Source organism: Macaca fascicularis, chromosome 1, assembly GCF_037993035.2.
Source record: "Macaca fascicularis isolate 582-1 chromosome 1, T2T-MFA8v1.1".
Taxonomy (NCBI): Eukaryota; Metazoa; Chordata; class Mammalia; order Primates; family Cercopithecidae; genus Macaca; species Macaca fascicularis.
The window spans coordinates 99,643,769-99,666,966 of NC_088375.1; the positions used below are offsets into that span (position 1 = coordinate 99,643,769).

The 23,198-nt window shown below is 44.2% G+C and overlaps 1 long non-coding RNA gene and 2 other non-coding genes across 4 annotated transcripts in view; 2 read left to right on the top strand and 1 right to left on the bottom strand.

Annotated features, from left to right (window-relative positions):
* Positions 1 to 9,166: 9,166 nt before the first annotated feature.
* Positions 9,167 to 9,240, top strand: TRNAN-GUU (transfer RNA asparagine (anticodon GUU)). The gene has a single exon. It is a non-coding gene; the product is annotated as a tRNA-Asn (tRNA).
* Positions 9,241 to 10,523: 1,283 nt separating this feature from the next.
* Positions 10,524 to 23,198, bottom strand: part of LOC123575276 (uncharacterized) — a 37,167-nt gene continuing 24,492 nt past the window's right edge. The window contains exons 2-3 of one of the 2 annotated variants that reach the window (XR_012434406.1): positions 16,855 to 16,973; positions 10,524 to 13,240 (exon numbers count right to left, since the gene is read on the bottom strand). This is a non-coding gene — a long non-coding RNA (uncharacterized lncRNA). The remainder of the gene's footprint in view (positions 13,241 to 16,854; positions 16,974 to 23,198) is intronic. The other variant, XR_006700536.3, reaches the window with a different exon arrangement.
* TRNAE-UUC (transfer RNA glutamic acid (anticodon UUC)) lies at positions 13,013 to 13,084 on the top strand. The gene has a single exon. It is a non-coding gene; the product is annotated as a tRNA-Glu (tRNA).

Below are 23,198 nucleotides of genomic sequence, written 5' to 3' on the forward strand. Positions count from 1 at the left end.
TTGTGAGAGTCAAGGAGTTTAGTGATTATATACATAATACCTTGGAACATATGTGGAGAACCAAGCAATGTAATGAAGCTGGTTTTTGGCTCTTAAGTTCAGTGGACAAATTAGTAAAAGAAAATGATGAACTCAGGAATTCTGTCTTCCAGCTTCAGAAGCAGATACCGTGCCTCAAATCTGCTAAGATTGCCGTGAATGAGAGTCTTATCTCCTGTTGGGAAAGAGCTGAAATTGTGAAAAAATAGACACAAGCTCTTATCATGTGAGTGGCTGATCTGCAATGAAAGGTGCATGCACAGCATTGCCAGGTGTCTACTGTTAAAGTGAGGGCATTAATTGGAAAAGAATGGGACCCTGCAACTTGGAATGGGGATGTGTGGGAGAACCCTGATGAAGCTGGGGACACAGAGTTTGTAAACTCTGATGAACCTTTTTTGCAGAAGGAACAGCTTCCCCATCCCCAGTAGTGTCAACATCACCTCCCCTACCCATGCTGCCATCAGCCTTTCCACCTTTGTCTGAAGAGATAAACCCTGTGCTGCCTGAGGCAACAGTGATGGCCTCCTCTGAGGCAGTTGCCAGGCAAAATAATGTTGGTTCTCCTTAGGAGCCACCCCCAACACCTCTCTTTGCTTCTACACCTATAACTAGACTAAAGTCCTAGCAGACCCCTAGAGGTGAGGTTGAGAGTGTGACCCATGAGGAGGTGTGCTACATTTGAAAATAACTGCTTGAGTTCTCTATATAAACAGAAATCTGGAGAACAGGCATTGGAATGGATATTGAGGGTATGGGATAATGGTGGAAGGAACATAGAGTTGGATCAGGCTGAATTTATTGATTTGGGCCCACTAAGTAGGGACTCTGCATTTAATGTTGTAGCTCAGGGAGTTTAATAAGGTTCTAATTGTTTATTTGTTTGGTTACCTGAAATATGGATTAAAAGATGGCCCACTGTTAACAAGCTGAAAATGCTTGATCTCCCTTGGTTTAATATAGAGGAAGGGATCCAAAGGCTTAGGGAGATTGGGAGGTGGAGTGAATTAGCCACTTTAGACCTACTCATCCCAGCTGGGAGGGTCCAGAAGATATGCCCTTGCAATTAATGCCTTGTGAAATAGATTTGTGAGGAGAGCACCTGCATCTTTGTAGAGCTCTGTAATTACTCTTCTCTATATGTCAGATCTAACAGTGGGAGCAGCAGTCACCCAACTACAAAATTTACATACAGTGGGAATAATTGGATCCCAAGGTAGCAGGGGTCAAGTGGTGGCACTCAACCCGTCAAAGACAAGGTGGGCGTAGCTACCATAATGCACAGCAGAGACAAAACAGCAATCAGAATAGTCTGACTCGTGTAGAGCTCTGGCACTGGCTAATTAATCACAGAGTTCCTAGAAACGAAATTGATAGGAAGCCTACTGAATTCCTACTTAATTTATATAAGGAGAATTCTTCTACATCAAAGGGACAAAAGGCTAATTTGAATTATAAAAACAAAGAATCATGGCCCCTCAATCAATTTCCAGACTTGAGCCAATTTACAGACCCAGAACCCTTTGAATGAAGGGGAAGCCAGGTCCCCTTGAGGAAGGAACCCCACTACATTACCCACAATTTATGCAATGAATCTTTCCCCAGTCCTTCCCCAAGAAGACCTCCAGCCTTTTACCAGGGTAACTGTGCATTGAGGAAAGAGAAATGATCAGATATTTCAGGGACTACTGGACTCTGGCTCTGAGCTGACATTGATTCCAGGGTATCCAAAATGTCATTGTGGCCCTCCAGTTAAAGTAGGGGCTTAGGGAGGTCAGGTAATTAATGGAGTTTTAGCTCAGTCTGACTTATAGTGGGTCAGTGGGTCCCCAAACTCATCCTGTGGTCATTTCCCCAGTGCCAGAATGCATAATTTGCATAGACATACTTTTCTGCTGGCAAAACCCCCACATTGGCTCCCTGACCAGTAGAGCTATTATGGTGGGAAGGCCCAAATGGAGGCCATTAGAGCTGCCCCTACCTAGAAAAATAGTAAATAAAAAACACTATCACACCTCTTGATGGTGACATCAAGGACATGAAAGACACAGGGGTGGTGATTCCCACCACATCCCCATTCAACTCTCCCATTTGGCCTGTGCAGAAGACAGATGGATCTTGAAGAATGACAGCAGATTATCGTAAGCTTAACCAAGTGGTGATTCCAATTGCAGCTGCTGTACCAGATATGGTTTCATTGCTTGAGCAAAGGAATACATCTCCTGGTACCTGATATGCAGCCATTGAGTTGGCAAATGCCTTTTTCTCCATTCCTGTCCAGAAGGTCCACCAGAAGTGATTTGCCTTCAGCTGACAAGGCCAGCAATATACCTTTACTGTCCTACCTCAAGGGTATATCAACTCTCCAGCTTTGTGTCATCATTTTATTCAGAGAGACCTAGATCACTTTTTGCTTCTGCAAGATGTCACACTGGCCCATTACATTGATGACATTATGCTGACTGGATCCAGTGAGCAAGAAGCAGCAAACACATTGGACTTATTGGTGAGACATTTGCATGCCAGAGGATGGGAAATAAATCCAACTAAAATTCAGGGACCTTCTACCTCAGTAAAATTTCTAGGAGTCCAATGGCATAGGGCCTGTCAAGATATTCGTTCTAAGGTGAAGGATAAGTTGCTGCAGTTGGCCTCTCCTACAACCAAGAAAGAGGCATGACACCTAGTGGGCCTATTTGGATTTTGGAGATAACCTATTCCTCATTTGGGTGTGTTATTCTGGTCCATTTATCAAATGACCTGAAAGGCTGCCAGTTTTGAGTGGGGTCCAGAACAGGAACAGGCCCTGCAACAGGTTCAGGCTGCTGCGCAAGCTGCTCTGCCACCTGGGTCATATGATCCGCAGATCCAATGGTGCTTGCGGTGTCAGTGGCAGATAAGGATGCTGTTTGGATCCTTTGGCAGGCCCCCATGGGTGAATCACAGCAGAGGCCTCTAGGATTTTGGATCAAGGCCCTGCCATCTTCTGCAGATAATTACTCTCCTTTTGAGAGACAGCTCTTGGCCTGTTACTGGGCTTTGATGGAAACTGAACGTTTGACTATGGGTCATCAAGTCACCATGCAACCTGAATTGCCTATCAAGAACATTGCTTTCTGACACGTATACTGGGTCATACACAGCAGCATTCCATCATCAAATGGAAGTGGTATATATGTTATCAGGCTTGAGCAGGTCCTGAAGGCACAAGTAAATTACATGAGGAAGTGGCTCAAATGGCCATGGTCTGCACTCCTGCCACCCTGCCTTCTCTCCCCCAGCCTTCACCTATGGCTTCATTAGAAGTTCCCTATGATCAGTTGACAGAGGAAGAGAAGACTAGGGCCTGGTTCACAGACGATTTTGCGCAATATGCAGGCACCACCCTAAAGTGGACAGCAGCAGCACTAAAGCCCCCCCTTTCTAGGACACCCCTGAAGGACAGCAGTGAAGGAAAATCTTCCCAGTGAACAGAACTTTCAGAAGTGCACCGGTTGTGCACTTTGCATGGAAGGAGAAATGGCCACATATGTGATTATGTACTGATTCATTGGCTGCAACCAGAGGTATGGCTGGATGGTCAGGAACTTGGAAGAAGCATGATTGGAAAATTGGTGACAAAGAAATTCAGGGAAGAGGTACGTGGATGAACCTCTCTGGGTGGTCAAAAACTGTGAAGACTTTTGTATTCCATGTGAGTGCTCACCAACAGGTGACCTCAGCAGAGGAGGATTTTAATAATCAAGTGGATAGGATGATGCGTTCTATGTACACCACTCAGCCTCCTTCCCCAGCCACCCCTGTGATCACCCAGTGGGCTCATGAACAAAGTGGCCATGGAGGCAGGGATAGAGGTTACGCATGGGTTCGGCAACATGGACTTCCACTCACCAAGGCTGACCTGGCTACAGTCACTGCTGAGTGCCCAGTTTGCCAGCAGCAGACACCAACACTGAGTCCTCAATGTGGCACCATTCCTCGGGGTAACCAGCCAGCTACCTGGTGGCAGTTGGTTATATTGGACCTCTCCCATCATGGAAAGGGCAAAGGTTTGTCCTCACTGGAATAGACACTTACTTGGGATATGGGTTTGCCTATCCTGCATACAATGCTTCTATAAAGACTACCATCCGTGGACTCATGGAATGCTTTATCCACCATCATGGTATTCCACATAGCATTGCCTCTGACCAACGCATTCACTTTACGACAAATGCAGTGTAGCAGTGGTCTTGTGCTCATGGAATTTACTGGTCTTTCCATATTCCCCATCATCCAGAAGCAGCTGGATTGATAGAACAGTGGAATGGCCTTGTGAAGTCACAATTACAGTGCCAACTAGGCGACAATACTGTAGGGCTGAGGCAAAGTTCTCAAGAAGGCCGTGTATGCTCTGAATCAGCATCCAATATATGGTACTGTTTCTCCCATAGCCAGGATTCACGGGTCCAGGAATCAAGGGATGGAAGTGGAAGTGGCACAACTCACCATCACCCATAGTGTTCCACAAGCAAAATTTTTATTCCTGTTCCCATGACATTATGTTCTGCTGGCCTGGAGGTCTTAGTTCCAGGGGGAGGAACACTGCCACCAGGAGACACAAGAACAATTCCATTAAACTGGAAGCTGAGATTGCCACCTAGACACTTTGAGCTCCTCCTACCTTTAAGTCAACAGGCTAAGAAGGGAGTTACAGTGTTGGCTGGGGTGATTGATCTGGACTATCAAGATGAAATCAGTCTACACTCTATGATGGAGGTAAGGAGGAGTATGCATGGAATACAGGACATCCATTAGGGCATCTCTTAGTATTACCCTGCCCTATGATTATTGTCAATGGGAAACTACAGCAGCCCTATCCAGGCAAGATTACAAATGGTCCAGACACCTCAAGAATGAACGTTTGGATCATTCCACTAGGAAAAAAAAAAAAAACAACTTTGACCTGCTGAAGTGCTTGCTGAAGGCAAAGAGAATACAGAATGAGTAGTAGAAGAGGGTAGTCATCAATACCAGCTGTCACCACGTGACCAGCTGCAGAAACGAGGACTGTAATTGTCATATGTATTTCCTCCTTTTGTTAAAAACATGTTTGTGCATGTATACACTTGTACTAAGAAAATATTATTTTATTTCCTTTTCCTTTATCATGTGATATAAGATTTATTGACTTCATATCAGCCTTTAAGTATGTTAACTTTATGTAATAGTATTTGGGTTCGGGATTGGTGCATTTCTGGTTGTACAAAGGGTAGTTGTATTATGTTAGGCATAATTATGACCTTATTATTGTCATTATTTGAAGACTATGTATGATCTCAGAAGATGTGTATGGGTTTGAATTTACAAGGGGTGTACTTGTGGTGGTTAATACTAAGTGTCAACTTGGATTGAAGGATGCAAAGTATTGATCCTGGGTGTGTCTGTGAGGGTGTTGCCAAAGGAGATTAACATTTGAGCCAGTGGGTTAGGGAAGGCAGATCCACCCTTAATCTGGTCAGCACAATCTAATCAGCTGCCAGTGAATATAAAGCAGGCAGAAAAATGTGAAAAGGTGAGATGGGCCTAACCTCCCAGCCTAGATCTTTCTCCCATGCTGGATGCTTCCTGCCCTCAAACATCTGACTCCAAGTTCTTCAGTTTTGAGACTCAGATTGACTCTCCTTTCTCTTCAAGCTTGCAGACAGCCTATTTTGGGGATTTGTGATCGTGTAAGTTAATACTTAATAAATTCTCTCTCTCTTTCTCTTTCTCTCTCTCTCCATATATGTTAGTCAGGGCTCCTTAGAGGGACAGAACTAATAGGAGATATATAGAGTTTGTTGTATAATTATATATTATATATTTATAATATAATATGTTTTATAAATAACATATAAAATATATTTATGTATAAAATATATAACATAATAAACATATCATATAAATTATGTAATAAAATATATGTAATATATAATTATATAATTCTCTCTCTCTCTCTCTCTCCTATTAGTTCTGTCCCTCTAGGGAATCCTGACTAATACAATAGCCTAATAGTATTCCATGGTGTATATATGCCACATTTTCTTTATCTATTTCCCGGCTGATGGACACTTAGGTTGATTCGATATTTCTGTGACTGTGAATAGTACTGTATTAAACATGGGGGGTATCTGTCTGATATCCGGATTTCATTTGCATTGGATAAATACTCAGCTGTGAGTTTCCTGGATTCTACAGAAGTTGTACCTTTGTTTTTCTCTTTCTTTCTTTCTTTCTTTCTTTCTTTCTTTCTTTCTTTCTTTCTTTCTTTCTTTCTTTCTTTCTTTCTCTCTCTCTCTCTCTTTCTTTCTTTCTTCCTTTCTTTCTTTCTCTCTCTCTCTTTCCTGTCTTTCTTTTCTTTCCTTTCTTCCTTTCTTTCTTTCTTTTTTGACAGAGTCTTGCTCCAGCCCAGGCTGGAGTGCAATGGCATGATCCTGGCTCACTGCAACCTTCGCCTCCCAGGTTCAAGTGATTCTCTTGCCTCAGCTTCCCGAGTAGCTGAGCTTACAGGCACGCACCACCACACCTGGCTAATTTTTTTGTATTTCTAGTAGAGACGCAGCTTCACCACATTGGCCAGGCTGGTCTCAAATTCCTGACCTCAGGAGATCCACCTACCTTGGCCTCCCAAAGTGTTGGGATTACAGGGGTGAGCCACCATGCCCAGCCTGCTTTTCATGTTTTTCTTGAGAAATTTCTATGCTGTTTTTTATGGTGAGTGTACTTATTTACCTTTCTGCCAACGGTGTCTAAGACCTTCCTTTTTTCTGCCTCATCATCTGGATTTGTTAGGTTTTGGGGGTGTTTTCTTTTGTCTGTTAAACAGTGTCTCCTCTAACTGGGGTAAGATGATATCTCATTGTGGTTTTGATTTGTATTTTTCTGACCACTTGTGATGTTGAGCATTTTCTTCATACAACTGTTGGTTGACCATTCCCATGTCTTTTTTTGGGAAATGTCATTTGCCTACTTTCTAATGGGATTATATTGGGGGTATGTGTGTGTGTGTGTGTGTGTGTGTGTGTGTGCGCGTGCGTGCGCGCGCGCATGTGTTAGCTTACTGCCGACATGTTTGAGTTGCTTGCCTATTCTGGATGTGTGAAATGAATCTTGAGAGATCCAGCTAGTTAGACCACCCTGGCAGTGAGGGTGGAAATGTGGAGTTAAAGGAATCAGTGGGTGAAACACAACAGCCAAGCTGACCAAAGGGCTTTTGGCGGTTGGGTGTCAGGATAGAGTTCTAGCTGATGGTCTCAATCTCATCTCAAAATAGCAAGAAACATACAGAGAATGCCCCTATATTCTGTGCCCAGATTTGATCTCCAATATTTTCCTGTTTTCTCTTTCCCACAGATCAGCTCTGCTCTTCATCCTTTTGTTCATTTCTGTATACATCTTATTGTGAGTCTTATGGCTTCCCCCAAAGGAAATGGCAGAGCTCTGTCTACTTCACCCTACAGTTTCTGTGCATATCAGGAAAGTTTCTGTGCATATATTTTCATATATGTTCTCTACACTAACATTTGGCTGTACATTTGTTCTTATCCCACTGCAATCATGCCTCTCTAATTTTGATTTCACAGAGTATGCACCATTCCCCTTCTTTTCTTGCCAGCCTATGCCTCTTCCAGCATGATCCTTCTGTTTATAAACGGTGTTCATCGCTAGTCTGATCTGCGTTCTCAGTCCTTTTGAGCTCTACTTAAAGTGGTAGTAGGCAGTTACTTTGCCATTCAAATAGCTGAGCCAGTGTTCAGTTCATGGATTACTGCAGTGACACCCGTTTTAGGTCCTGCAACTACCATGTCTCGCTTTTTTTTTTTTTTTTTTTTCAAATAATTATCTATGAGGACCTCTTAAGAAAGATTAAGGGAAAAAAAGGTCTTCCGACTCTGTGGATCCAGGGCCTCTTCAATGTCTCTCAAAGTTTCTAGCAAATCTCGCCACTGGAACTTTTAACAGAAATGTTTGAATTATTCCAATAAGTATACTGGAGACATAGAAGTCTTCCACCTGGGGCTACTTGACCACCCAGCCAGAGAATAACATCCTATTATTTTCCCTTTTATAAAGCTCATTTTGACCTGGTCTTTTACATAGAGTCAACTAAATTGTTGCTATTTGAAAGACTAACTGTATTGACTTACAATATTGGGTGTGACACTGTTTTCTGAGCCTAAGTGAGATGTATGGGTGGTCTGGTTTCTATAATAGAAACCTCTGAACATGTCATGGAAGCTACTGGTGGAAATATTAGAGGGTTTGGTAAAAATTGTCCAGACTGTAGAAAACTTCAAAAAGTTAACAGCTTTGCAAATGCCAAAGGACTAGTGGGAATTACATTCATTACTACAATTGATTTTCTTGAGTCAAAATAACTGATAGATCTGGTGCATGTTTCAGTGTAAAACTTAAATATAATCGAACTAATCATAAATTTGTGATTCCCTATGAAAAGCCATGACCCATCAGGGATACTTTTGATTGTTTGGAGTGGGGAATGCTTATTTGTTCAACTTGCTCAATCTCTTGGGTCCCAGATGTCTTTGTACCTTCCTATGGGATATTTAGTACTTTCCCATGGGATATTTAAGCTTGAAAATCATATTCAGGGAGAGCTTCAGAGCTCACTTCCAAACTTAACTTACCTCTTTGAACAAACACTTAGCATGTAGGTTTGAAATTCAGAAAGAAGTGATGTAAAGGGGCTTCAAAAAAACTTTACCGATTTAAGGACATCAAGCTGACTTCCTAAGTGTGTATCTCTAGTTCAAATCAGCAATGAGCTATTCTCCCAACACTCACCACACCCCCTCTCCATTCCCCATTTCCTCAAGCCAATAGTAAATTTGATTTTACTGGTGTCTGGGTCTCGACTTTGGGAATCAGTTGCTTTCTGCTGCTGCTAAGAAACTGGGGAGGAAGCAAGCAAGGATCTGAATGTCACACAGCAGGGATGGTTTCATGTTATAGGTTTTAGAATTACCCATCTCAGACCTAGACTTGCAATCAAATAGTGGTGAACCAGAAATCTAGGTAGCAAAAGCATCCTGTGTTTACCTAAATATCTATAAATGTGATCTGCAAGAATAGCACACTCAGGTCAGTCTCTGTGGCGCAATCGGTTAGCGCGTTCGGCTGTTAACCGAAAGGTTGGTGGTTCAAGCCCACCCAGGGACGGTTAGCACTTTTTTATTCCAATTCCGTCGTTACTATTTTTCTCCATTCTTCTTTTCAGATCCAGAAGTTCTACTTCTAACCTAAAATCCTACACAATGGTTGCTTTGTAAAACACGTTTCCTAACATCTGCCACCCCAGAGTTTAGAGGTCCTCTAGTGCCGAACTAGAGGATCCTGTAATTTTCCCTCCAGAAACAAATCCTTTGAGAGCTGCTTTCCTGCAGAACCTCGCAGCAGGCAGGACTTTGCTGGTACTAAGGAAAACAAGTATGGCTCTCTCGCTCAATGCTAAAGAGCTGGAGAAACCCAATGACCTCTCCAAGTTTAAAGAGTGCAGGGGCAGCAAAACTCCACCTCCATTCTCTTAGGGTCCCGACTGCACCTGAGAATTACATTAACAGAATATAGATCGAATTTCTTTAATACAAGTTTTATGTGGCACAGAAGCACTTATGAGGAAATGGAGAAGAAGCAGTTAGAGTTAGTAATTTATATATTGAATTGGATGAAGAGCCGTAAGTTGTGAAGAAGCAACTAAATTACGTGGAAAGGCTTTAAAAATAAGAGGTTTTTGGTTTTTTTTTTTTACAAGATATCTACAGAAAAGTGCCTTTAATAAACATTTAAATAAGTTAAAAACTTAAATAGTTTTTGATGGTATCTGATTCAAATTATGGGCCTGGAGGAAATAAGAGGTGATAGAAGTGGGTCTTGAGATAAGTTGGCATTTTCTTGCCATGTAACTGTCTCAGATGTTATCATAAAGGATCTTCAAACACGAGAATTTCAACTTGTTCACATAGGAAGAAAGCCGACTCTTTTCCTAGTAAGGGAGGCTCAGTGAGATTTGTGGGTTCAAAGCACTCAGGTTCACAACAATCTGCTCAACTGTCTCATTTCCATTCCTACTGTTGATGAATGCACCAACTGTCACAGAAGAGGCATACCCAGACTATGAATTTAACTTGCGTTTTAGTTTTTTAACCTGCAGGATCAAATTTGAAGTTCATATCTTGGCTATTCAAGATATACACACACACACACATCCTATTTTTACTGTTTTGTCGGTAACTATGGAACTCTTACTGGATAGAAAGTGGTATACAGATCATGGGAATGTGAATAGTTACAACCACTTTAGAAGCTATTTAGATGGACATACCTGCCACAGCTGATGTATGTGTGCATGTTTCGGTAATTTTTTCTGAGGTATATACCTAAGAGAAAACTATGTAACTATATAGATATAGAGGTAGAGATAAATAGGCAGATAGTCTCCAAAATTGTTCAAGAAACCATTCTTTAAATTTTTATTTAATATATCATAAACTGTACATATTTAAAGTATACAAAATGGTGTTTTGACATATGTATATACTAGTGAATCCAACACTGTCATTAAGATAGTGAGCATAGCCGGGCGCGGTGGCTCATGCCTGTAATCCCAGCATTTTGGGAGGCCGAGGTGGGGGGATCACGAGGTCAGGAGATCGAGACCATCCTGGCTAACACGGTGAAACCCCGTCTCTACTAAAAATACAAAAAATTAGCCAGGCGTGGTGGCAGGCGCCTGTAGCCCCAGTTACTCCGGAGGCTGAGGCAGGAGAATGGCGTGAACCCGGGGGCGGAGCTTGCAGTGAGGGGAGATCCAGCCTGGGCGACAGAGCGAGACTCCGTCTCAAAAAAAAGAAAAGAAAAGATAGTGAGCATATAGGCTGGGTGCGGTGGCCCAAGCCTGTAATCCCAGCACTTTGGGAGGCCAAGGCGAGTGGATCACCTGAGGTCAGGAGTTCGAGATCAGCCTGACCAACATAGAGGAACCCCATATCTACTAAAAATACAAAAATCAGCCGGGCATGGTGGCACATACTTGTAATCCCAGCTGCTTGGGAGGCTGAGGCAGGAAAATCACTTTAACGCGGGAGGCGGAGGTTGCAGTAAGCTGAGATTGCACCATTGCACTCCAGCCTGGGCAACAAGAGTGAAACTCTGTCTCAGAAAAAATAATAATTAAAAAGAAAAGACAGTGAGCATCTCCATCATCCCCAAGCAGTTTCCCTATAGCCTTTTGTAATTCCACAATTCCACCTTCATGTTCCTTACCACCTCACACCCCCTCTTACCCACCCATCCCCAAGCCAACCACTGATCTGCTTTTTGTCAGTATAAATAAGTTGTCATTGCCTAGAGTTTTACGTAAATGAAATCATACAGCACGTCCTCTTTTTTGTTTGGTATGATCTCTCAGTCCTTTCAGGTGCTATAACAAAATGCCATAGACTGGGTGGCTTATAAGCAACAGAAATTTATTTCTCATGGTTCTGGAGGTTGGGAGGTCCAAGATCAAGGTGCTTGCACATTTGGTTTCTGGTGAGGGCCTGTTTTCTCACAGAAAGCAGTCTTTTAAGAAGTCTCACATGGTGAGGGTCTCTTTTATAAAGACACTAATCGTATTCATGAAGGCTCCACCTTCATGACCTAATTACCTCCCCAAAGCCCCATCTTGTAATATCATAACCTTGGGAGTTAGAATTTTAACATATGAATTTGGGATGTGTGTGCAAACATTCAGTCCATTGCAAATAGTCTGTCTCTTTAATTTTAGACATTCTAATTTATGTGTAGTGGTACCTTTACACCCACTAAGATGGCTATAATTTTTAAAACGACAGAAAATATAAAGCATAAGCAGAAATGTGGAGAAAAATGAAATCATCATAAACAAATTCAGTGGTATTAAGTACGTTCACAGGATTGTGCAACCACCATCTCAATCTAGTTCCAAAACATTTTCATCATAAGAAAGTAAAACCCCATATCATTAGGTGATTACTCCACATTCCCCAGCCCCTGGCAGCCATTACTCTGTTTTCTGTTCCTACATATTTACTTATGCTGGTGGGAATATAAGTGACTTAGTAATTCCACTACTAAATAGATAACCCCCAAAAGTAAAAAACAGATACTCAAACAAATGCTTGTACATAAATGTTCATAGCAGCAATATACACAACAGCCAAAAGGTGGAAACAACCCAAATGCCCATCAACAGACTAATGGATAAAGGAAATGTGGTATATACATAAAATATTATTTGGCCATAAGAAGAAATGAAGTCCTAGCACGTACTATGACATGAATGAACCCAAAACTATGCCAAGTGAGAGAAGCTGGACAAAATGTGACACATTATGTGATTTCATTTCTGTGAAGTACATAGAATAGGTAAATCCATTTCAGGTTCCAGGAAACAGAGCATGGCCTGAAAGATGGGTGCAGCTCCAGGTAGGCAGGTCTCCCAGGCTCTGAATGCTCCTTCCTCTTCATGGGGAGGGGCATATTTAGAGATCAGGAATAGGATCCTTTGGGGGGAGGGGAGCAAAAGAGACACATGTTTTTCTCAATCAACCGTGGAGAAACTATGTAAGTGAAGGACATGCTGATTTTAGGAAGCAAGAAGGAGGGCGGGAGGGAGGGAGGAAGGGAGATGAGAAACTCTCGTGTCAGAGGGAGTGCGTGAGAAAAATGATTTGGGAAATATTTTTCTCTTCCCCAGATTGACTTGTGACAATCTTTCTTCCAACGTTTCTGCCCCTAAAGCCTTCTGCCACCCTCTGGCCCAGGCAGCAGTCACTGCATCCAGTACTATACACATTACTGCAAAATATTCTTAAGACATTCCTGTAGCTTTCTAACATGTGCCTGAGGTGGTTGAGGCGTCTGTCCTAAGATCTTTTCCCAGAAGGTGTTGCCCACATTCTGTGACTGTCCCTCCCTGGTGGTCTAGTGGCTAGGATTCGGCGTTTTCACTGCTGCGGCCCGGGTTCGATTCCCGGTCAGGGAAGTCTGCTTTTCTGCTTTCTGATGTCACTGCAGTGGTTTCCACCAAAGCCGTATTCAGTGATCTTCAGTTCAAGGCGGTGAACACTGCCTGTGCCTTTCAACCTCTCCCAGATGATCCTGAAGTCACAGAACCGCGGGGCAAGGTCATTAGGGAGCCCTTGACAAGTAAGAAGGTTGACAAGTTACTGTTGTCAAGTAACTTCTCATTGTAAGAGGTTGACTTTCATCTATTCGTCTTATGGGTAAAGTTAACTAACTTATTACCATATAAAAATATGTTTCTATTTTTACAAAAGACCAAACGAATTAAGAGAGGTTTTCCATGTTTCAAATATGCAAATTAGTATAATGGACTAGTTTGTTTTCCGATTTGGAACACCTGTTACCAGAGGAAACAGCAGCGCATCTGGTAAAATAACCTGGGCATTCTACATCTCTGAAATGTAAACAAACCGCCCTTAGGGTTTAAATGAGAACTCGGCAGGAGGTGGGGGAGGGAGAATTACATTTATTCTTTTTTTTTTTTTTTTTTTTTTTTTTTTTTTTTTGAGACTGAGTCTGGCTCTGTCGCCCAGGCTGGAGTGCAGTGGCCGGATCTCAGCTCACTGCAAGCTCCGCCTCCCGGGTTTACCCCATTCTCCTGCCTCAGCCTCCGGAGTAGCTGGGACCACAGGCGCCCGCCACCTCGCCCGGCTAGTTTTTTGTATTTTTTAGTAGAGACGGGGTTTCACCGTGTTAGCCAGGATGGTCTCGATCTCCTGACCTTGTGATCCGCCCGTCTCAGCCTCCCAAAGTGCTGGGATTACAGGCTTGAGCCACCGTGCCCGGCTACATTTATTCTTAAAACTGTGCCTATGCCAATTCATCAAACCTTTCTAGATTTAGAAGTCATTTGAAATAACTCACTTGTTTCACGTAAAAATTACTTATCTTGATTTTTAAAAATCAGGCCGGGCGCGGTGGCTCACGCCTGTAATCCCAGCACTTTGGGAGGCCGAGGCGGGCGGATCACGAGGTTCACGCGGATCACAAGATCGAGACCATCCTGGCCATCATGGTAAAACCCCGTCTCTACTAAAAATACAAAACTTAGCTGGGTGTGGTGGCGTGGGCCTGTAGTCCCAGCTACTCGGAAAGCTGAGCTGTAGTCCCAGCTACTCCTTGAACCCGGGAGGCGGAGGTTGCCTGAGCCCAGATCCCGCCACTGCACTTCAGCCTGGTGACAGAGGGAGACTCAGTCCAAAAAATAAAATAAAATAAAAATCAGTAATTCTCAATAGAGTGGGGCTGAGGCGAGTCAGAATCTGCCTACTTTTTACTCCATATAGGCAGTCCCCATTCCCTGGATAGTGATGTACAGGATGTCAGCAATGTCTTGCAGAGAGGCGTGCCTGAAAGCGAGCCTTGACAGCTCCGGAGGGCAGTGACAGCCGCAGCCGCGGCAATAATAGAATGCATGTAATCAAGAAAGCAGAAAAGCAAGCTTCCCTAATTGGGAATCGAACTTGGGCGCTGGCAGCTAAAGCACTGAATCCCAGCCACTAGACCACCAGCGAGAGACAGCCCAGTTACCCAGGCAGCGCCTTTTGGAAAAATATCTTAGGACTGACGCTTTAACCACCGCAAGCGTAGGTTATAAATTTTTAGGAGTGTCTGGAAACTATTCTTAAAATTTCAAATAATTAGCCGGCCAGAGGCGGCGGCTCACGCCTGCAATCTCAGCACTTCGGTAGACCAAGGCAGGCGGATCACCTGAGGTCAGGAGTTCAAGACTAGCCTGGCTAACATGGTGAAACCCCGTTTCTACTAAAAATACAAAAAATTAGCCAGGTGTGGTGGCGCGCGCCTGTAATCCCAGCTACTCCGGAGGCTGAGGCAGGAGAATCGCTTGAACCCAGGAAGCTGAGGTTGCAGTGAGCTGAGATTGTCTCATTGCACTCCAGCTTGGGCAACAAGAGCTGAACTCTGTCCAAAAAAAAATAAAAAATTCTCCTGCCTCAGCCTCCCCAGTAGCTGGGATTACAGGCATGCACCACCACGCCTGGCTAATTTTGTATTTTTAGTAGAGACTGGGTTTCTCCATGTTGGTCAGGCTGATCTTGAACTGCCGACCTCAGGTGATCCGCCCGCCTCGGCCTCCCAAAGTGCTGGGATTACAGGTATGAGCCACCAAGCCTGGCCAGAAAAAAATTCTAATAATTTTGTCTTTGAATATGTGATTTGTTAGTGGAGTCCAGTGAAATAATGGAGCCTGCACATGAGCAGATAAGATACCAGCAGTTTTCTTGTCCTCCATTCTCATCACCACTTTGTATAAAGCCTTTGCCATGCCTGTTGAACACAGAATTTCAGGCGGACCCACTCTGCAGTGAGACTTGACAGAGACTCAAAGTGAATACAAGGAAAGTGCGTTGCCTCTATGACTGAATAAGCTGCTTGAAAGCCCCAAAGGCCACACTTTCCATTCAAACCAGAACTTACTTCAAAAGTAAAAAGCAGGCAGTAGCGTTCTAAGAAACACAAATGGCCAAACAATTCTATCATATCCTTTCTTGTGTTACCTCCCTCTATTAACCAACTGCTTATGCTGAAAATGATGACATAGAAGGAAAGAGAAAGACAAAAGAACTTACAGTTCCCTCCCTTTCCTTTCAGTCCTTCTTTACTCATCAGCAACCTAAATGTAGAAAGTATGGGTAGAATGTGTGCATCAAGAAGTGAAATAAAAACAGGCCGGGAGCGGTGGCTCATGCCTGTAATCCCAACACTTTGGGAGGCAGAGGCGGGCGGATCACGAGGTCAGGAGATCAACACCATCTGGTGAACACGGTGAAACCCCATCTCTACTAAAAATACAAAAAATTAGCCAGGCATGATGGTGGGCGCCTGTAGTCCCAGCTACTCGGGAGGCTGAGGCAGGAGAATGGTGTGAACCCAGGAGGCGGAGCTTGCAGTGAGCCAAGATAGCGCCACTGCACTCCAGCCTGGGAAACAGAGGGAGACACTGCTTCAAAAAAAAAAAAAACACACACACAGTTGAGTTAGTTCTGTCCTGTGTTTCCAGTGTTCTGGTAAGGACAAAAATATACATGCAGGTAGGAGCTATGAAATATAGATTGTGTCGTTTTGGTGTTTCTACATATGAATTAAATGCTTTTATATTTACATTGCCAAATAAAAACCAACTTGGACTTAGATAAAGAGACTCTTCAAAAAGCTTATTGCAAAAGGTAGAATTTTCTGGTCTCAGAAACCTGAAAGGGTCTCAAAATCAAACAAACAAACAAAAAAGGCATTTCTTTCACAGGGAAGGATAAGCAGAGCTTAGCAGAAACAAAATTTTAAGCTGGGAAAGTAAGCGGGAGTGAACAGACACCATGACCAGAAGTTTTCCAGGCAATGTGTCTCTATGTGGTCAACGGAGTCTCAGGATAAGTTGATTAGGGGTGCACAACTCTGCACTTTAGCACTTACCCAGGCTTAGGGACAAGCCAAAGTTCAAGGGCCTGTGGGGAGAGAAGCCTGACTAAAGCTAGGTCAAGAAAAAGCAGAGGAAAAGAAATGGGCAATAGTGAACACTTGGTCAGCATTTAAAACTGGAATTGCACAATATAAAGATAATGGGTAAAAATCATGCTAATTGATTTAGCAGTTTGGGAGGCTGAGGCAGGTGGATCACCTGAAGTCAGGAGTTTGAGACCAGCCTGACCAACATGGTGAAACCCAATCTCTACTAAATACAAAACATTAACTGGGCATGGGGGTGCATACCTGGAGTCCCAGCTACTTGGAAGGCTGAGGCAGGAGAATCACTTAAACCCGGGAGGTGGAGGTTGCAATGAGCCGAGATCATTCCACTACACTCCAGCATGGGCAACAAGAGCAAAACCCTGTTTCAGGGAGAAAAAAAAAAAAAAAATCATGCTAATTATTTAAAGTCTTAATTTTTCTTTACATAGAATGACGAGAGCAAATAAAAAGCCCCATGATAGGAAGGACTATGGAAGAAAGGAAAAAGCTTTATAGTTCACTACCCTTCACAGCACTTTTCTTGCTGCTTTTTTCAGAAGGGGTTGCATTTTCACTTTGCACTAGACCCCACAATTTATGTAGCTGGTACCAGAAGGTAAGATGAGTTTCCTGGGGTACATTTTTGGTATAGTGGTTAAGGCTTTTTTCTCAAACTTCCCTGTGGGAGTTTAAGTCTTGGTTTTGTCCTTCATTTTTCTTCCTTCCCACTATTAAGCTCCTGTTGCTGTAGCCATCAAGGTTTTCTATTGTTCTGGGGCTCAAGCAGACAAGGAATCCAAGAACACCCAGGCTATACCTTTCACCCAGGAGTCCAGCTGGGCCCTACGCCCAAATGATTGCTTTTTCTCTTTGCCCATTCCATCAAGGGTGACAGCTTCTTCCTAGTCGGTTCTTTGTCGTGGTCTCACTCCCCGCCTTCCTCAATCCAGAATCTGAGCAGGAAATTAATCTGGCCAAAGCAGGTGGTTGGATTTTCCTGACCCAGTGCTTCAAAAAGACCAAACCTCACCTCTGCTCCACCTGCCCCCACTCTTGGATCCAGCAGCCTCACATTTCCCAGGCCTCTGCCCTGACATCTGCCTTGCTAGAGGGATGAGGAGCAGCTGCACCTGGAATTCCAACCACCTGCCGCAGTCTTGCATGGCACAGGTGAGTTTTGTTGGAGATGGGGTTGGGTGGAGAGTAGACAGTGTTTCTGGCATTTTCACGAATGGCCATTCTGATGCTGGCCTCCTGCTCTATCCTGGAGCAGGGGGCCAGACTAGGTGGTGGCCTAGGAGCAAATGGGGCATGAGCAATCAGTGCTTCCTACCCATCTGGGCCCAGTGAAAAAAGTAGACAGTTAGAGGAGCTGTCCACTTTAGATGAACAGCTTCATCTCCTTCCTCATTAGCATAGTCGGTGAGCATTCCCTTCTGTCCTGAGAGATCTGGATTTGATTCCCCTGCCATTTAACGAATTTGTTACCACTTCACTTTTGTTTATTCATTTTATTTCCTGGCTTACAAATACAATTAGCCAATTCTATATAGATATACGGTTTTCATTTTACAAAAAATCCAAATGGAAAGGGCGGGCGCAATGGCTCACGCCTGTAATCCCAGCACTTTGAGAGGCCGAGGCGGGCGGATCACGAGGTCAGGAGATCGAGACTGCCCTGGCTAACACGGTGAAACCCCGTCTCTACTAAAAATACAAAAAATTAGCCGGGTGTGGTGGCGGGTGCCTGTAGTCCCAGCTACTCGGGAGGCTGAGGCAGGAGAATGGCGGAAACCCAGGAGGCGGAGCTTGCAGTGAGCCGAGATCGCGCCACTGCACTCCAGCTTGGGCGACAGAGCGAGACCCCGTCCCCCCAAAAAAACAAAAATCTAAATGGATTATGTGTGGCATTCTTGACCTCACAGGCTCAGTAAAGGGTATTGGGTGGCTCTGGACTTCCCTAATGAGCCACTTTAAACACCTGGTGACAGCTGCCAGTGCAAAGGTCAAGGCCTCTAATACTGGACTGCCTAGAACTCCGTGGTTTTAACTACTTTCAGGATTTCAAAGTGGGGGAAAGATTTATTAATTACCAATACTATGACTGTGCTAATCTACCCATTCTAGATTTAGAATATACCTGAGAGACTGCATGTTTCAGTGTCAAAGAATTCAACATACTTAGGAGGCCAAGGCAGGAGGATCGCTTGAGCCCAGGAGTTTGAGAGCAGCCTGGGCAGCACAGCATAACATCTCTCTCCAAAAAAAGAAGAAGAAGAAGAAGAAGAAGAAGAAGAAGAAGAAGAAGAAGAAGAAGAAGAAGAAGAAGAAGAAGAAGAAGAAGAAGAAGAAGAAGAAGAAGAAGAAGAAGAAGAAGAAGAAGAAGAAGAAGAAGAAGAAGAAGAAGAAGAAGAAGAAGAAGAAGAAGAAGAAGAAGAAGAAGAAGAAGAAGAAGAAGAAGAAGAAGAAGAAGAAGAAGAAGAAGAAGAAGAAGAAGAAGAAGAAGAAGAAGAAGAAGAAGAAGAAGAAGAAGAAGAAGAAGAAGAAGAAGAAGAAGAAGAAGAAGAAGAAGAAGAAGAAGAAGAAGAAGAAGAAGAAGAAGAAGAAGAAGAAGAAGAAGAAGAAGAAGAAGAAGAAGAAGAAGAAGAAGAAGAAGAAGAAGAAGAAGAAGAAGAAGAAGAAGAAGAAGAAGAAGAAGAAGAAGAAGAAGAAGAAGAAGAAGAAGAAGAAGAAGAAGAAGAAGAAGAAGAAGAAGAAGAAGAAGAAGAAGAAGAAGAAGAAGAAGAAGAAGAAGAAGAAGAAGAAGAAGAAGAAGAAGAAGAAGAAGAAGAAGAAGAAGAAGAAGAAGAAGAAGAAGAAGAAGAAGAAGAAGAAGAAGAAGAAGAAGAAGAAGAAGAAGAAGAAGAAGAAGAAGAAGAAGAAGAAGAAGAAGAAGAAGAAGAAGAAGAAGAAGAAGAAGAAGAAGAAGAAGAAGAAGAAGAAGAAGAAGAAGAAGAAGAAGAAGAAGAGGAAGAAGAAGAAGAAGAAGAAGAAGAAGAAGAAGAAGAAGAAGAAATAATAGAGAGAAAATTAAACAAAGTATAAATTAAGGATTCTCAACATGGGTGGGCCTAGTCCCCTTAAGGAGCATTTCAGAATTCCTCAAAGGACATCAGCCTTCACAGCCTTTCTACTCAGGTGCTGATGAGATTAGCAATCAGATGTTTGGCCTCCCCATTTGCTTCCCTTGAGAATTGTGGCTAGCGATATTAGGAGCTCACTACCATTCTTAATTTACCCCTTTGAGTAAACGATCAGCATTTTTCTTTTAAACATATATTTCAGGCTGGGCGCAGTGGCTCATGCCTATAACAGCATTTTGGGAGGCTGAGGCGGGCAGATCACTTGAGGTCAGGAGTTCCAGACCAGCCTGGCCAACACGGTGAAACCCCACCTCCACTAAAAATACAAAAATTAGCCAGGCATGGTGGTGCACGCCTGTAATCCCAGCTACTTGGGAGGCTGAGGCAGGAAAATCACTTGAACCAGGGAGGCAGAGGTTGCAGTTAGCTGAGATCGTGCCACTGCACTCCAGCCTGGATGATAGAACAAGACTCTGTCTCAAAAAAAAAAAAAAAATATTTCAGAAAGAAGTAATGATACTGGACTACAGAAGCATTAGTGAGATGCTGTGGTCATCAGGCCAAGGGTCTCCTGGATGGGAATCTGTGGGGAGGAATTCCCCCATGCCTACAGTCCCCTCACTCTTTAGCCAGCATACGGTTAGGTTTGGTTCTTGACCAAGGTCTCAGGCTCAACTCTGGGGGAAGGAGATGGCTGTCTTCGGCTGGATCCGGTATTTGGGAGGGATGAAGTGAGACACCTACTGCAGGGAGGCAGTGGCGATGATTTCCAGTTCAGGCTTTTGGAATACCTGGCCTGCTTCTAGACTAGGATCATAGCACTGGTCCCTGGCTGAGGTAAGTTCAAGTGCTGGACCTAGTTCAGGTGCCGGACCTAGCTGGAGCTAGGGCATGGCAGGACAGGGCAAACCAAAGAACAGGCCTACCTCTCTGTGGTGAATACCTCAACAAGACTTACCCGGTAATATCTGCCACTGGGTTTAATTGAATGCTTGCTGTTGCAGGTCCTGTCTCTGGAGGTTTTTTTTTTTGAGATGGAGTTTTGCTCTTGTTGCCCAGGCTGGAGTGCAATGGTGTGATGTCGGCTCACTACAACCTCCTCCTCCCTGGTTCAAGCGATTCTCCTGCCTCAGTCTCCCTAGTTGCTGGAATTACAGGCAGATGCCACGATGCCCAGCTAATTTTTGTATGTTTAGTAGAGCCAGGGTTTCATCGTGTTGGTCAGGCTGTTTTTGAGCTCTTGACTCAGGTGATCCACCTGCCTCTGCCTCCCAAAGTGCTAGGATTACAGGCATGAGCCACCGCACCCAGCCTCTGGATGACCTTTTAAATTTTCTTTTCCTGGCCAGGCACGGTGGCTTACCCCCATAATCCTAGCACTTTGGGAGGCCGAGATGGGCGGATTACATGAGGTCAAGAGTTCAAAACCCACTTGGCCAACATGGGGAAACCTCGTCTCTATTAAAAATACCAAAAAAGGCCAGGCACAGTGGCTCACTCCTATAATCCCAGCACTTTGGGAGGCCGAGACGGGCAGATCACGAGGTCAGGAGATCGAGACCATCCTGGCTAACACCGTGAAACCCCATCTCTATAAAAATACAAAAAATTAGCCAGGCATGGTGGCAGGTGCCTGTAGTCCCAGCTACTCGGGAGGCTGAGGCAGGAGAATGACGTGAACCCGGGAGGTGGAGCTTGCAGGGAGCCGAGATAGCGCCATTGCACTCCAGCCTGGGCAACAAGTGAGACTCCATCTCAAAAAAAAAAAAATTAGCCGGGCGTATGCCTGTAATTCCAGCTACCTAGGAGGGTGAGGCAGGAGAATCGCTTGAACCAGGGAGGTGGAGGCTGCAGTGAGCTGAGATCACGCCACTGCACTCCAGCCTGGGCGACAGAGCCAGACTCCTTCTCAGAAAAAAAAAAAAAAATTCAACCAAGTGCAGTGGCTCATTCCTGTAATCCCAGCACTTTAAGAGGCCAAAGGGTCAATTGAGCCCAGAAGTTCACGATAAACCTGGGCAACATAGCAAGACCCCATCTTTACCAAAAATAAAAAACATAAATAAAGAAAACAGAAAAAAGTATTTTCACTGTTTTTTGTTTGTTTTAAGGGAGGAGACCACCCCTCATATTGTCTTATGCCCAATTTCTGCCTCCAAAGAAAGAAGAAGTAAAAACTAAAAGGCAGAAATGAAATCTACAGGCAGACAGCCCGGTGCCACACCCTGGGCCTGGTAGTTAAAGATCGACCCCTGACCTAATCTGTTCTGTTATCTATAGATTAGAGACATTGTACAGAAATGCACTGTGAAAATCCCTATCTTGTTTTGTTCCGATCTAATTACCACCCCCAGTCACCTACCCTCTGCTTGCTCAATCAATCACGACCCTCTCACATGCACCCCCTTAGAGTTGTGAGCCCTTAAAAGGGACAGAAATTGCTTACTCGGGGAGCTCGGCTCTTGAGACAGAAGTCTTGCCAATGCCCCTGGCCTAATAAACCCCTTCCTTCTTGAACTAGGTGTCTGAGGAGTTTGTCTGCTGCTCCTCCTGCTACAGTTTGTTTGTTTTGTTCTGTTTTGAGACAGAGTTTCGTTCTTGTTATCCAGGCTGGAGTGCAATAGCACAATCTCAGCTCGCTGCAACCTCTGCCTCCCTGGTTCAAGGCCTCCCAAGTAGCTGGGATTACAGGAATGTGCCACCATGGCCAACTAATTTTGTATTTTTAGTAGAGGCAGCATTTTACCATGTTGGTTAGGCTGGTCTCGAACTCCTGACCTCAAGTGATCCACCCGCCTCAGCCTTCCAAAGTGCTGGGATTACAGGCATGAGCCACCGCGCCTGGCCTTCACTGGTTTTATAATTCTATGTCTAGTGGCTTCCATGGTTTCTGTTTGAAAATCAGACATCTTTCTCATGTTGCCCATTTTCTCTATCTACTCTTTTTTTTTTTTTTTTTTTTTTTTTTCGAGACTGACTCTCCCTCTGTCACCCAGGCTGGAATGCAGTGGCAAGATCTCTGCTCACTGCAACCTCCGCCTCCCAGGTTCAAGTGATTCTCCTGCCTCAGCCTCCAGCGTAGCTGAGATTGCAGGCACGCACCACCACACTAGGCCTAATTTTTTATATTTTTGATAGAGACAGGGCTTCACTGTGTTGGCCACGCTGGTCTTGAACTCCTTACCTCAAGTTGTCCACCCGCCTCGGCCTCAGAAAGTGCTGGGATTACAGGCGTGAGCCACCGCGCCTGGCCTATCCACTCTTAAGATTTAACATGGCCAGGCGCAGTGGCTCACGCCTGTAATCCCAGCACTTTGGGAGGCCGAGGCGGGCGGATCACGAGGTCAGGAAATTGAGACCATCCTGGCTAACATGGTGATACCCCGTCTCTACTAAAAAGACCAAAAAATTAGCCGGGCGTGGTGGCGGACGACGCCTGTAGTCCCAGCTACTTGGGAGGCTGAGGCAGGAGAATGGCGGTGA